Source organism: Musca vetustissima, unplaced genomic scaffold, assembly GCF_032173495.1.
Source record: "Musca vetustissima isolate MV318-11 ecotype Yass unplaced genomic scaffold, APGP_CSIRO_Mvet_v1 utg14451, whole genome shotgun sequence".
In the NCBI taxonomy this organism is placed as follows: domain Eukaryota; kingdom Metazoa; phylum Arthropoda; class Insecta; order Diptera; family Muscidae; genus Musca; species Musca vetustissima.
This window is the reverse complement of record NW_026875353.1, coordinates 53,719-68,788: the sequence shown is the minus strand read 5'-3', so window position 1 is coordinate 68,788 and position 15,070 is coordinate 53,719.

Sequence of the window (15,070 nt, the reverse complement as noted above, 5' to 3'; positions counted from 1 at the left end):
TCGAGGAAATCGGTTCAGATTTAGATATAGGTCCCATATATAGTTATGTAAATGGTGCACCGAAGGCCCAATATATCATTCGATTTGCATGAAATTTGGCACAGCGTACTGAATTAAGCCTAGAATAATGTGTGCAAAGTTTCGCGAAAATCGGTTCAGATTTAGATATAGCTCCCGTATATATTTTCGTCTGATTTAATGTAAATTGTGCACTAAAGAACCAAAGATTGGCCGACACGCACACGATTTTGTACAATGTACTGAAGTTACTATAACCTTATGTGTGTCTTGAAATTGGTTCAGATTTGCATATAGCTCCTATATATACTTTCGTCCGATTTTAAGTAAGTGGTGTACTAAAGACCCATAGCTAGGCCGATTGGCAAAACGTACTGAAATTAGTATAAATTCATGTTGATTGTAAACCAAATAATCAATGGGTGCTTGATTGATATTAACGTCTATTTAAAAAGTATGAAATCAATGTTCCTTCGAAAAGTTAACATCTGTAAAGTTACATATGTAGAATATCCCCAAAGTGGTGAAGGGTATCATATAGTCGGCCCAGTCCGACGTTACTACTTTCCTTACTGTTTTTTTTTTTTTTTTTTTTGAATCCTATTCTATCTACGAATACTCTGTGACCAGGAATATATGTTCAATTTAAATTACCCATGCCCTTCACCCCACTATAAGATCTCCAACACTTAAATTTCCCTGTTTTAGATAAACAAAAGCAAATTAATTTTCTCAACCCATCAATCCAACTGATTTTATTCCCCCTGCTGTGAATATTTAATCCGCATCCACATGTTGATTTCAATGTTTAAACGATATGGAAATATTCTTAATCTCATTTTCTTTCAAAATTAACTTTTCAGTCATACCTCTCCATATGGTTACCTTTCCATTATTTTCTAATTAGAAACGACATCCGTCTTTCGTCATTTCGAAATCAATTACTCATCATGATTTGGGATTGAGGTCTCCTCCTGTGTTTTTAATATTTCCCTACTGAGTAGAGAAATGTTTAGTTGAGAAAATGCTAATCGAAGTAACAAATTAATTCAGACAGTAAGTCACAGTAGTACCACAATCACCTGCTGTGACTACTGACTCACCTAGAGCATGAATTGAAATAGAGACAAAGTTTGACGTTACGAAAAAAAGTTATGGATATTTTTATACCCTTCAGCATAGTATGGAGGGTATATTAATTTTGTCACTCCGTTTGTAACTCATCGAAATATTAATTTCCGACCATATAAAGTATATATATATATATATATATATATTCTTTATCAGGGTAAAATTCTAAGACGATCTAGCCATGTCCGTCCGTCTGTTGTAATCACGCTATCTTCTGAAGGAATTGAGATTGGGAGCTGAAATTTTGCATAGAGTCGTCTGTTGTCTGCAGGCAGGTCAAGTTCGAAGATGGGATATATCGGTCCACGTTTAGGCATAGCTCCCATATAACAGTACCCCCCAAAATTCGGTATTTTGGGGTTCTTGAGCACGTTTTTTCAACCGAATACGCTGAAATTTGGTACATTGAGTTCTTATTGGGTACTAAATGTCTCCACAAAAAATTATAAATATAGGTCCACTTTTTCTGGTAGCACCCATATAACGGTACCTCCTAATTTTCAGTATTTTATGGGTCTTGATCGTATTTTTCTACCGACTTGGCTGTAATTTAGTATTTTGAGTTCTTAATTGGTACCAAATTTCTCCACAAAAAAATTATAAATATAGGTCCATTTTTTCGGATAGCCCCCATACGCTTTTCAACCGAATTCGCTGCAATTTTGTATTATGAAGTCGTATATGGTAACAAATCTCTCTACCAAAAATTTTAAATATTCCCCCCCTTTTTGGGGTCTAGGCACATATTTAGAACCATAATCGGTTTGTAGAAATGCCGGTATAGGTACACTTTTTGGTATGCTCCCTATATTTTTTTCAAGTACCTGTAAGTATATGTATGGTGGAGGGTATCCAAAGTTCGGCCCGGCCGAACTTAACACTTTTTCACTTGTTTAAAATTAATAGTTGGGCGTATAAGTGTTGACAATACTTATACGCACTATGGACCCCCTACAAATGGAATTAAATAAATATTTATGTATTTTTGAAACGTCTTTTCATTTTTTAATGTATTTTCATGATCTCTACTATTTAAAAACGTTTTTTGGTTATGGATATTTCAGAAGGAAAAACACATAAAGAAATTTCTTAATTTTCTTTGCACCCATACTATTGATAATATTTCATTCGATTTATAGTTGATATTATGTTCATTTTAAAACTATTGTATTAAAAATTCAGTACCACTATAATGATACTATTATTTTTCATAGTTCTTCTGAGTTTAATTCTGACTTATTTAATAACAGCAAATAAAAAAGGAACATTGGCATTTATGTGGCATTAGTTATACGCCTTGAATAAAATCATTAAATTGATATATGCAGTCCGAACATAGTGACTTCAATCGCAGTGACATACTGTAAGGATCCATCAATTCACTAAAAAATAAAAAATTATATTTTATATACATATGTATAGATCGTATATGTACTTACATAATTTATACGCCATCTGGTAATATAGACCACTGTACCGTATACATGTTGACAATAATGATACGCCCTATTCCATTCAATTGAAAATAAGTCAATAGAAATTTTTTATATTAAATCCATTATCGATCATCTTTCACAGTTTGTCCGAATTTAATTCAGAAATATTTAATAGCAGCAAATGAGAAGAGGAATCTTGGTTTTAATGTAAATTGTAACGTATACGTTATGATATATGTTATACGCCTCGATGTACTGGAAGAAAAATCATGGCATTTAAAGATAAATTTAATCCTAAAATATTGATTTCTATTGACATACTGCAAGGACCCTCTAATTCACTAGGAAATAAAAATTAATATTTGATATATGGATCGAATACGTGTCGACATTATTCATACGACATATGGTAGTGTAGGCTACCGAGCCGTATACATGCCGACAATAATAATACGCTATATTCAATTCAGGAAAATTATACATTTTTATAGGAAAATCTATGGTCTGAAAACGTGCGTTGTTTAAGAATATTTCAGAAGAAAACGAAAATATTCAGAAACTTCTTAATTTTCTTAGCACACATACTATTAGTAACCTTCCGTTCGATTTATGGAAATTCATGTTCATTTTGAAACTATTGTATTAAAAATTCAGCCACCGCTACAATGACACTAATGGATTATTTTTCACAGTCCTTCTGAATTTATTTCAGAAATATTTAATAATAGCAAATGAGAGGTTCATCTTCATTATGATAAAATTTTCATGTATAGGTAATGACATTAGTTATACCTCTTATAGTTCTGCAAATAAAATCTTGGAATTTAAAGAAGAATAAAGTCCGAAAATATTGAATTCTATTGACATACTGCACAGATCCTTTAATCCACTAGGAAATAAAAAGTTATTTTAGATATATAGATCGAATGGCAATAAAGGCCATCGTATCGTATACATGTTGACAATAAGTCAGTTTTTATAGGAAATCTATGGTCGATAATCGATAATCTAAACATAAAGGATATTTACGAAATGAAAAATATATTCAGAAATTTCTTAATGTTCTTAGTACCCATATTATTGATAATCTTTATCGATTTATGGAGATGTTCATGTTCATTTTGCAACCATTGTTTCAAAAATTCAGCCACCACTCCAATGATACCAATGGATTATTTTTCACAGTTCTTCTGAATTTTATTCGGAAATAGTTCATACCAGCAAATGAGAGGTTAATCTTTATTATGATTAAAGAAATATTTATTTCTATTGACATCCTGCAAGGATTTTTTAATTCACTAGGAATTACAAATTAATCTTTGATATATGGATCGAATACGTATAGACATTATTAATACGTCATTTGGTAGCATAGACCACTGTACCGTATACATGTTGCCAATAATGATTCGCCATATTCAATTCAGTTTAATATGAGTCAAAAGATAATTTTTTGTGGGAATTCTATGATCGACGCAGTATATAAACCTCGATTGTTTATATTTTTCAAATAATATTTCTCCATTTTATTGATCAGAATAAAATTCCAAATCGATTTAGCCATACCGACATAGGTCTCGCAATAGTGGAGATAGAGCTTTTTATACCCTACACAACTATGTTGTCAGGGTATTATAGCTTTGTGCAGCCTCAAGAGTTTGTATCGCCTTGAAATGTTCCATGAGGTTCCAGTTATGGTCAAGAACAACGACTATAATTTTCGGTGATGATCAGATAATTATTTTGGGTTGAAGTGGACCGAAAATTTATTTTTTGTTTTCGATTCGATCTATAGGCTACTATTATAAGCCGAACATCACAACACAACCCACGGTGAAGGGAATGTGGACAAGTAATTAGAAGGGCTGTACTGAATATTGGTAATATTCGGAAAATATGTCAGTGTAAGTAAGAGGTGCTGTTGACCTCTAATCGGTAAAGAGGGTGCAACTATCACGAAATATTGCTCAGGCTCGGAATAAAAATCGGCAAACAAATAAAGTTCTATGGTAGTTGTATAGGGTATCGTATGGTCGGCCCCGTCCGACTATACTGCTCCGCTCACTGGTCTTCAAATAATATATCTCCTTTTTATTGATCAGAATAAAATTTTAAGTCGATTTGCTCATGTTGCCATGTCATAGGGTTCGCTATTGTTACGATAAAGCTTTGAAATTTTGCACATACACTGCTACTGTTGAAAATGGAATATATTGGTCCACTTTTTAGGGATGGTGCCCGCAAATATTCGGTTTTTTTTTTTTTGATAATCGTTAGGAAGCAAATATTCATACTAAAAATGATCAATATTGATCCACTTTTTAGGGTAGCTCACATATAACAGTATCCTCACCATATTCGTATTTTGAAATTGGTTGTAGTTTGATATTAGGAATTCTCATTGACCATAAGACCCCCTTATCAAAACTGAACACTATTGGTCCAAATTTCTGGGTAGCCCACACATATAATATACCCGCAATATTCGGTATTTTGGGTACGTTTTTCAACATGATCTTCCTTACCAAAATTTTTTAAAATTGACTCATATTTCAGGATAGCCGCCGTATAGCGATGCCCTAAATATACATTATTTTGAGGTTTTGGGTTCGTTTTACAAAAAATCTTCTACATAATTGCTTTTAATTTGATATTGTGGATTCTCATAGACCACAAAATCTCCCTAATCTCCAAAATTGTCATTTCCACGATAGCCACAATATTCGGTATTTTGGGAGATTTTGGGAAACTTTTCCAACAAGTTCTTCAACATAATGAGTTCTAATTTGATATTAGGATTTTTTATATACCCTTCACCACACTGTGATACAGGGTATTATGTCTTTGTGCATATGTTTGTAACAGGCAAAAATAAACTAGATAGACACATGGTTCCTTTTGAGAATATGCATAGAATCACTTTCTAAGTCGATTTATATGATGTTAAATTGTAAACAAAGTACAGGTCGCATTTATAATCCGATTTGGCTGAAATTTGGTACAGCTCATTTATTTGGCCCAAGGACGAACCCTATTGAAATTGGGAAAAATCGGTTCAGATTTAGATATAGCTCCCATATATATTTTTGTCCGATTTTTGGTAAATGGTGCACCAAAGTCCCTATATATCTTTCGATTTGCACGAAATTTGGCACAGTGTAATGAATAAGGCCACGAATGATGTGTGCAAAGTTTTGCGAAAATCTCTTTAGATTTAGATATAGCTCCCATATATATCTTCGTCCGATTTAAGGTAAATTGTGTACCAAAGTCCCTATATATCATTCGATTTGCACGAAATTTGACACAACGTACTAAATTAAGTCTAGAATGATATGTGCAAAGTTTAGTGAAAATCGGTTCAGATTTAGATATAGCTCCCATATATAGCTTCGCCCGATTTTATGTAAATAGTCCACTAAAGTTCCTTGAAATCTTTTGATTCGCACGAATTTTGGCATAATGTTCTGAATTAAGTCTAGAATGATGTGTGAAACGTTTTGAGAAAAACGGTCCAGATTTAGATATAGCTCCCATATATAGCTTCGCCCGATTTTAGGTAAATAGTCCACTAAAGTCCCTGGAAATCTTTTGATGTACACGAAATATGGCACAGAGTGATGGATAAGATCGAGAATGATGTCTGCCAAGTTTTGTGAAAATCGGTTTAGATTTAGATATAGCTTCCATATATATTTTCATCCGATTTAAGGTAATTATATAAATTAGTCTCAGGCAATTTTCCCTGAAATCGGTTCAGATATAGATTTATAACAAAACGCGTCGTCTGTTAGGATACATATGTAAAATATACCCAAAGTGGTGAAGGGTATCATATAGTCGGCCCAGTCCGACTTTACTACTTTCCTTACTGTTCTTTTGTTTTTGTTTTTTTTTTTTTTTTTTTTTTTTGTTTTGACTCCGTACGTAAAACTGACTCCGTACGTCAGTTTTAACAAAATTGAAACATATTTTAGGGTAGCTTTCATATGATACTCTTCAATATTCGGTATTTTTAGGGATATAGTCACATTTTCAATATAATTATCTATAATTTTACATTTCAGCTTCTCACTCTTTAGAAAATGTTCTTACTAAAAATTATTAATATTGATCCACTTTTATGAGTAGCCCCCATGTAACGCTACAAACCAAATTTGTGTATATTAAGAATTTTGATTAGGTATTTTGGGGACTTTTTTAACGAATTGGTTCTAATTTGATTTTTCGTGTTCTCTGGGATTTCAAATATTCCTATCAAAAATTTTCAATATCAGTTTACGTTTTTATATACCTCCCATATAATTGTACAGACCCATTTATGGTATTTTGAAGGATTATAGCCTTATTTTCCTAACGATGTGATTGTAATTTGGGATATGGTGCTCTTGAAGGCTGAAATACATACATATAAAAATTATCACTATATGTCGATGTTTTTGACACAGCACCCAAACTTTTAACAGCATTTTCCCATCGCAGTTTAACTGAATCTAACTTTGAGGGATATTGGAGGGCAAAAAAAAAATTCATATATAAGTCCTGGAATTTTAAAGGTTTTAGACGAAGTTTCCACTTTTGTGAATAGATAAAATGGTACCGTTTAATTTTCTGTTTTAACCTAATTTTCTCATCGAAATGGCTTTATTTTGGCATATCGATTTCCTGGCGAATAAAAAACTTCTTTCCAGAAATTAATAGAGGTTTATGTTTTAAAATAGCCCATATAAAAATGTTGTGTTTATTTTTTTGGTATTTTTAAGATTTTACCTCCAGTTTCCAACTTTATTTTGGAAGATTATTTTTTCATGTTATTTTTCAGTTTCCGACCGTTTTAATATATTTTTAATGGTGGTGAATATAAAAAGTTCGAACCAGCCGAACTTAACTACGTTTTTACTTGTTTTTTTATATCTTTAAAAACTCCTGTCGAAAACAACAGCATAAAAATGATTAATATATATCCATATGTTGCAAATGTTGCCTTTAACGCTGAAGCGGCAAATATAAATTATAAAAACCTCTCAATTTTATTATCTACTTAGCGTATACATTCTGACAATACTAATACGCCACATATAACTTAAAATGTCTTTCACTTAATTCTATGTCTTTATCTGCAACTGCTCGAATATTTAATACCAACAAATGTACAACCTGTTCTCTATTAATTAGTAGGAACTTGCATTTTTATATACCATAAAAAAACAACGAGTTATTGTCTTGTAAAACGACATCTAATTACAGTAAATGATGACTACGATGACAGGACATGACTATTTTCATGAAATTTAATTGTCAAATTTTAATTGCATCAACTCTTTTTGTGACCCATCAAATACAAATAAAGGATTGTAATTGTTCTATTTAAGGAGAATTTTTACTTCTTTGTATATTTTGGGTAATAAAAATGGAACTAGCATTTTTAGTAGCAAGAAGTCATAGGGTTTAGAATTTAGGAAGAATTTTATTAAAAATTTTCTTTAAAAAATGTTCACAGAATGTTATCCACCGAAAAGAAATAACCATATTAGATTAGATTTGAATATAAACAAAAATTACTCGAAGGCTACCCCTAAATTATTATCATTCTCCTGGAACAAATGGCATATTGAATAAGAGACATTTTAAATATGGGAGCGTATAAGTATCGATATTAATTATACGTATCCCTTTATATGAAAGCTACGTGAAAAAATTGACCTATATTGCCAATTTTCTGCATAGAAGAAATCATAGAGCTTTCTTCTGAGAACTAATAATATGAAATAAGAGCCAGATCAGTAGAATACGGTTGATGTGATAAACTTGAAAAAGAACCCGTTTTAAAACGAATTTTAAGTTAGGTATAAAAATAATATAAGTTAAAATAATTAGTTAACATTCATCCCCAAATTGAAGCCTGAGTTCAGGAGAGCGTATTGCTAGTGACAATAATTGTACACCTCAATGTTCACAGTTTTGAATTTTATTTGAAAATTATTATTTTGACAATGTAATTCAGGTTTAGAATAGCGAAAATTCGGCTATGTGAAAACATGGGCCTATATTGACAATTTTTGGAAAGAAGTAATCAGAGAGCTTTCTTTTGAAAACTAATAATATGAAATAGGAGCCAGATCTAAAGAATACGGAAGATGGGAAAAATCTAAATTCCGGTTTTTAATCCTACCTTATCTGTGCACAACATACAGGCGCTACAATTTTGCCAGTCGATTGTTGCGTGATAATACACAACAATAGGCTACGAATTCATAGTAAAGAAAAAATTCTACCTCCCCTTTCATAACTCTCCTCCATTTTCCATAGCCACCATTTAAGCCCCACTATTATGGGTTATTAATCCAAAATCAACAAAAAAATAAAACATCACTACCTGGCACAACCAGACATATCATAGTTACTATCAGAGCTAAAACGACTCTTGTCTGACGATGGATGGCTAACTGACTGACTACCTCCCTTGCTTGCTGGTTTGATATCTGTCTACCTGTCGGTGTGTCTAACCTGTCACTAATACCAAATGAATGCACAACAACAAAAACTACGACGACAACAAAAAACTAGAATAGCAGCTATTGTGGCTGCTATTCACTCAACTATACAGGACAAAACAATGTCTTTAACAGCAACAATTGTGGCAACTAAAAGTTCAAGGATAAAGTGGTTGGAAATACAGGTGAGAGGGAAGAAAATGATCTCTCCACTTTTCCCATTGTCTGGGAAGAAATAAAAGTGCTTCGTATTTGCAAATTGATTAACGAATGGAAATCAATACAATAAATTCGATGATTTGTGATTAAATAATGGAGTGAATGAGAAGAGAAGGTGGGGAAAGTATTTAAGGATTTAAGTGGATTTTGAAGGTGTTTAGAAGGTCACATTTTTGAGAGGTATTAAAAAATAGTTTTTGAATATATTGATTGGTTTTAAATTTAATAATAAATTGGCAATAAATAATTACAAAAAAATTATATTAAAAGATTTCCAGGCGCGTCGGTCTTTTGCGCAGTTTTTTCCAATTTGAAAGACCATTTTCGGCAATGTTGTCTTCGACTTGATCTTTCCAACGTATTCTTGGCCTTCCATTCTGCCTGAACCATCAGCTGGTTCGCTTTTATATGCCTTCTGGGCTGGGGCATATTCATCCATTCTCACAACATGACCTAACCAACGTAGTCGCTGCAGCTCAATACGTCTAACAATGTCGATGACCGAGAATAGCTGGTACAACTCATGGTTCATTCGACGGCGATATTCACCGTCAACGCAGATCGGCCCATAGATCTTTCGGAGAAATTTTCTCTCAAACACTCCAAGAGCTGCCTCATCTGCTCGCGCAAGTACCCATGCTTCAGATCCGTATAACACCGCGGGTAGTATCAGCGTCTTGTAGAGTGTGAGTTTGGTCTGGCGGGAGGTGGCCATGCTTTTGAGTTGTTTTCTCAGACCGTAGTAGCATCGGTTGGCCAACACTCTTTTTCTCCGAATTTCAAAACTGATGTCATTCGTTTTATTTATAGCGGTACCAAGGTATATAAAATCTTTGACTACCTCGAAGCTGTAGTTCTCAAGTTCCACAGTTGATCCGAGTCTACTGGACGACTTGCGCGTTGATACCATCAGCTTGGTCTTCTCGCCGTTTACTGCCAGAACCACTTTGGCAGACTACTTCTCAATTTGTTCAAAGATGGCTGTTACCGCTCTCAATGCTCGACCCATTATATCGATGTCATCGGCGTAGGCGAGTAACATGTGTTGTTTGGTGTACAGAGTGTCATTTCTGTTTACGTTTGCCTCTCGAATGACCTTTTCCAGCAGGATGTTTAAAGGGTCACACGACAAACTATCAGCTTGTCTGAATCCTCGTTGGGAATTAAAGGGCTCCGAGAGGTCCTTTCCGACTTTAACAGCTGATCTTGTGCCTGTTAAAGTTATCCTGCATAGCCGAATTAATTTTGCAGGAATGCCAAACGCAGACATGGCGTTATACACCTCTGAACGGATAGGGCTGCCGAATGCGGCTTTATAGTCGACGAATAGGTGGAATGTGTCGATGTGTTTTTCGTGTTTTTTTCCAAGATTAGGCGCGAAGTGAAAATCTGGTCAATGGTAGATTTACCAGGTCTGAAGCCGCATTGGTATGGTCCAATAATGTCATTGACCATTGGCTTCAGTCGTTCACACAGTACGCTGGATAGCACTTTGTATGCGATGGGAAGGAGACTTATTCCTCTATAGCTGGTGCATATCGTCTTGTCTCCTTTTTTGTGCACGGGACACAGGATGCTGAGGTTCCAATCATTGGGCATGCATTCTTCTAGCCAAATTGTACTAATCAGCTGGTGCATGCTCCTTACCAGCATCTGACCAGCAGTCTTGAATAGTTCGGCTTGTGACCCATCGGCACCTGCTGCTTTATTATTTTTCACCCGATTCATTGCTATTCTGACTTCATCTTGGCTAGGTGGTATACACTCTATACCGTCATCAATTATTGGTTCTGGGCTATCCTCTTCACCGCTACTATTTGATACCAGAAGTTTTTCAAAATACTCCTTCCAGATCCTCAACACGCTGTCTGTATCTATCACCAGATTTCCTTTTTCATCTCTACAGGAGGATGTGCGTGCACCAAAGCCATCGGTTTGGTGTTTTACCCGTTGGTAGAATTTTCGGACTTCATTCTGACTCCTGTACATCTCGATTTGCTCACGCTCACGTTTTTCTTGTTCTTTTTTCTGAAAACACGTTTCTCCTCTCTCCTTTTCTCCCGATAGTTCTCCATCGCATGACGTGTTGCTACTGTTCTCAGGGTTGAACTATACGCTGCGTTTTTCATATCATTAGCATTATGACACTCCTGATCGTACCACTGATTTCTTGCTGGTGATCTTCGGTACCCAAGTGTTCCTTTTGCTTCTTTATTATAATACTTAAAATAATTTAGAATACTTAAAAATTTTTCGGTATAATTATATTGGAGCTATACCAAAATGAGAACAAATATTGACAGGTTTTGGTAGGAAGATTTAACACTCAATGAGAAAAATCAAATTAGAGCCATTTAAGTTGAAAAAAATTGGTCCAAAACCCCCCAAAATACCAAATTATCGGTAGCCTCCATTATATGGAGGCTACCCGGAAACTTAGACCAATATAGATTATTTTTAATAGGGGAATTTTCTACTCGATGACAATCCAAAATATAAAATTACAGGCAATTTGGTTGAAGTGCGATCCATAACTCCACAAAACACCGATATTTGGAATATAATCATAAAAGTGATTAATAGGAAGATTTTCTACCGAGTCATAATCCGAAATACCAAATTGCTTCAAAATACAGAAAATTGCTAGTGAGGTACAATGCCCTACGAGTCATAATGAAACACTATTGGCCTATTGAGCGTATGACTGTTGATAATAATCATACGCTCTAATTGCCTCTTAGGTTTGTGAAATCCTTCGTAGCTCCTATCAAATTAAGAGGTTCCCAACCATTTTCGGCTCTAGTCGCATTTTCCAAGTGAGATGGACTTCAGAGGATATAGCTTCGTAAACAAAATTACAATATTGGCTTTAAAACCTCTCCCCATTTTAGATATTTTAGTATAATTCTGTAATTGTCATTCAAGAAGGCTCTTTGTGGTTAAAAAATAATTTTCAATATACGTTTAGAACCTATATGGGGATCCCGTAAAAAGTAGACCAATATTGATAATATTTAGTAAGAAGATTTTGTGCACATTTGGAGCCCAAAATTGCATATTAAAGCTGATTAAGTTGAAAAACGGACCCAATAGCTTTAAAATGCCGAATATTGGGAGGTATACTTGGACCAATATTCATAATTTTGGTACGTACATTTTCTGCTCAATGAGTGTTTCTCTTTTCAAATTAGACACAATTCTGATGAAAAAAGGTGTTCAATAGCTTCAAAATACCAAATATCGGGTGGTACCGTTATATTGAGGCTACCCTAAAATATGGACCAATATTAATATTTTTTAGTATAAAGTTTTTCTCCCAAATATGATATCAAAATAAATGTATTTTTAGGTTTCCTCAGACTTTAGATCTTTTTATTTCTCCATGACCACCAGGGCGTATAACTACCGACAACACTCATACGCCTCAATGGTCAACTATTTCAAATTTAAATTAGTACATTTCTTAAGCCTCTTATAATGCTCTTATATGCTATTAAATAGAAATTCAGTGAAAATTTACTAATTTAAAAAATTCAATATTATTTGGACTACTGCTGCTGACAACATGCATACGCCTCAATGGTCAATTATTATATTGTCTTAATTTGAAAACTATTATTTTTGGACATAAAGTCATTCAATTATTTTCTTCGTATATCAAATTGTTTACATTCTTCTCAATTCATTAGAAATATAACGCAAAAGCAGACATACATATTTTCTTTTATGAAATATTTTTACAAAAACAAAAAATAAATACTTAAGGTCAAGAACCCTTTGTGGCAAAATTGTGTGTTGTTGGTTTGTTTATGTAATTATACAAGTGTCTGAACAAGCTTCCAATTAAAAGTGTTATTAATTTAATAATAATACCGACATAATTACAAAAATAAGAATGAGAAGAAGACAAAATAATGTCTGGTTATGAAACCAGTGATAATTTGCAAGAAAAACAAAATACAGTGGAAATCTATTAAATAGTGGACATTGAGGAAAGACGATACACAATAAACAATATTATTAGAAAGTTATTTAAAGGTTAGAACCAAAAACTCAAAGGAATTTACTTCTATTCGACCAAGGACAACCATTTATACTTAAGGAGATCGGGCCAACGATACTGTACACAAGAATAAAACATAATCTTTTAAAAATAATAAGCCGAGCTTAAAAAACATTTCCAAGCGCGTCGGTCTTGTGCGCAAGTCCACCAATTTGGAAGACCACGTTCCAAGATGTTGTTTTCTACTTGGTCTTTCCATCCAATTCGTGGAAAGGGAAGGCCCTTTCTACGGGAACCATCAGTAGGTTCGTTTTTTAATTGCCTTTTGAGCCGGGGCATTCTCATTCATCCGCACAACATGGCCTAGCCACAGTAGTCGCTGCAGCTCAATACGACTGACTACGTCGATTTCCGCGTATAAATTGTAAACCTCGTGGTTCATTCTACGTCGATATTCACCGTCGACGCAGATCGGTCTGTAGATCTTTCGGAGAATTTTTCTCTCAAACACCCCAAGAGCTGCCTCATCTGCTTGCGCAAGTACCCATGCTTCTGATCCATATAACAACACGGGTAGTATCAGCGTCTTGTAAAGTGTTAGTTTGCTTACTTAGACCATAGTAGCATCTGATGGCCATCACAATCCTTCTCCGAATTTCAAAACTGATGTCATTCGTTTTATTTATGGCGGTACCAAGGTATATAAAGTCTTTAACTACCTCGAAGCTGTAGTTCTCAAGTTCCACAGTTGGTCCGAGTCTACTGGACGTCTTGCGCGTTGATACTAACTGATTGGTGTTCTCGCCGTTTACTTCCAGACCCACTTTGGCAGACTCCTTTTCAATTTGTTCAAAGGTGGCTGTTACCGCTCGCAATGTTCGACCCATTATATCGATGTCATCGGCGTAGGCGAGTAACATGTGTTGTTTGGTGTAAAGAGTGCCATTTCTGTTCACCTTTGCGTCTCGTATGACCTTTTCCAGCAGGATGTTAAAAACGTCACACTACATATTATCACTTTGTCTGAATCCTCGCTCGGAATTGAAGGGCTCGGATACTTTAACTGCTGAACTTGTGCCACTTAAAGTTACCCTGTATAGTCATATTAATTTTGCAGGAATGCCGCACGTATACATGGCTTTAAACACCTCGGAACGGATATGGCTGTCGAATGCAGCTTTGTAGTCGACAAATAGGTGGTATGTATCTGAACTTTTGGCTACAATTTGGCTAGATGAATGCATGCCCAATGATTGAAACCTCAGCATCCTGTGTCCCGTGCACAAAAAAGGAGACAAGACGATATGTGCCAACTATAGAGGAATGAGTCTCTTTCCCATCGCCAATGGTCAATGACATCATCGGACCATACCAATGCCACTTCAGACCTGGCAAATCCACCATTGACCAGATTTTCACTCTGCGCCAAATCCTGGAAAAGACCCACGAAAAACACATCGACATATAAATACGTTATAATATATCCAATATTTTAGATTTTTATAGATAATAGCTCCGAAGATCATATAATTTTTATAGAATATTTTCTCACCCACAAAAATCCATATATCAAGGACTCCACTGTAATTACTATTGAAAGGATATTGCAAAGAAATTATATATTTCATTATCAATTTGTTTGAACCAAGGGCAACAACAAATGATAAATTAATTTTTGTATAGTATGAGTCTTTATGAATAGAAGTCTGCTATTGAATTTCTATTCATAGCCCAATAAACATGAATAATAAATGGACTTGTCATGGACA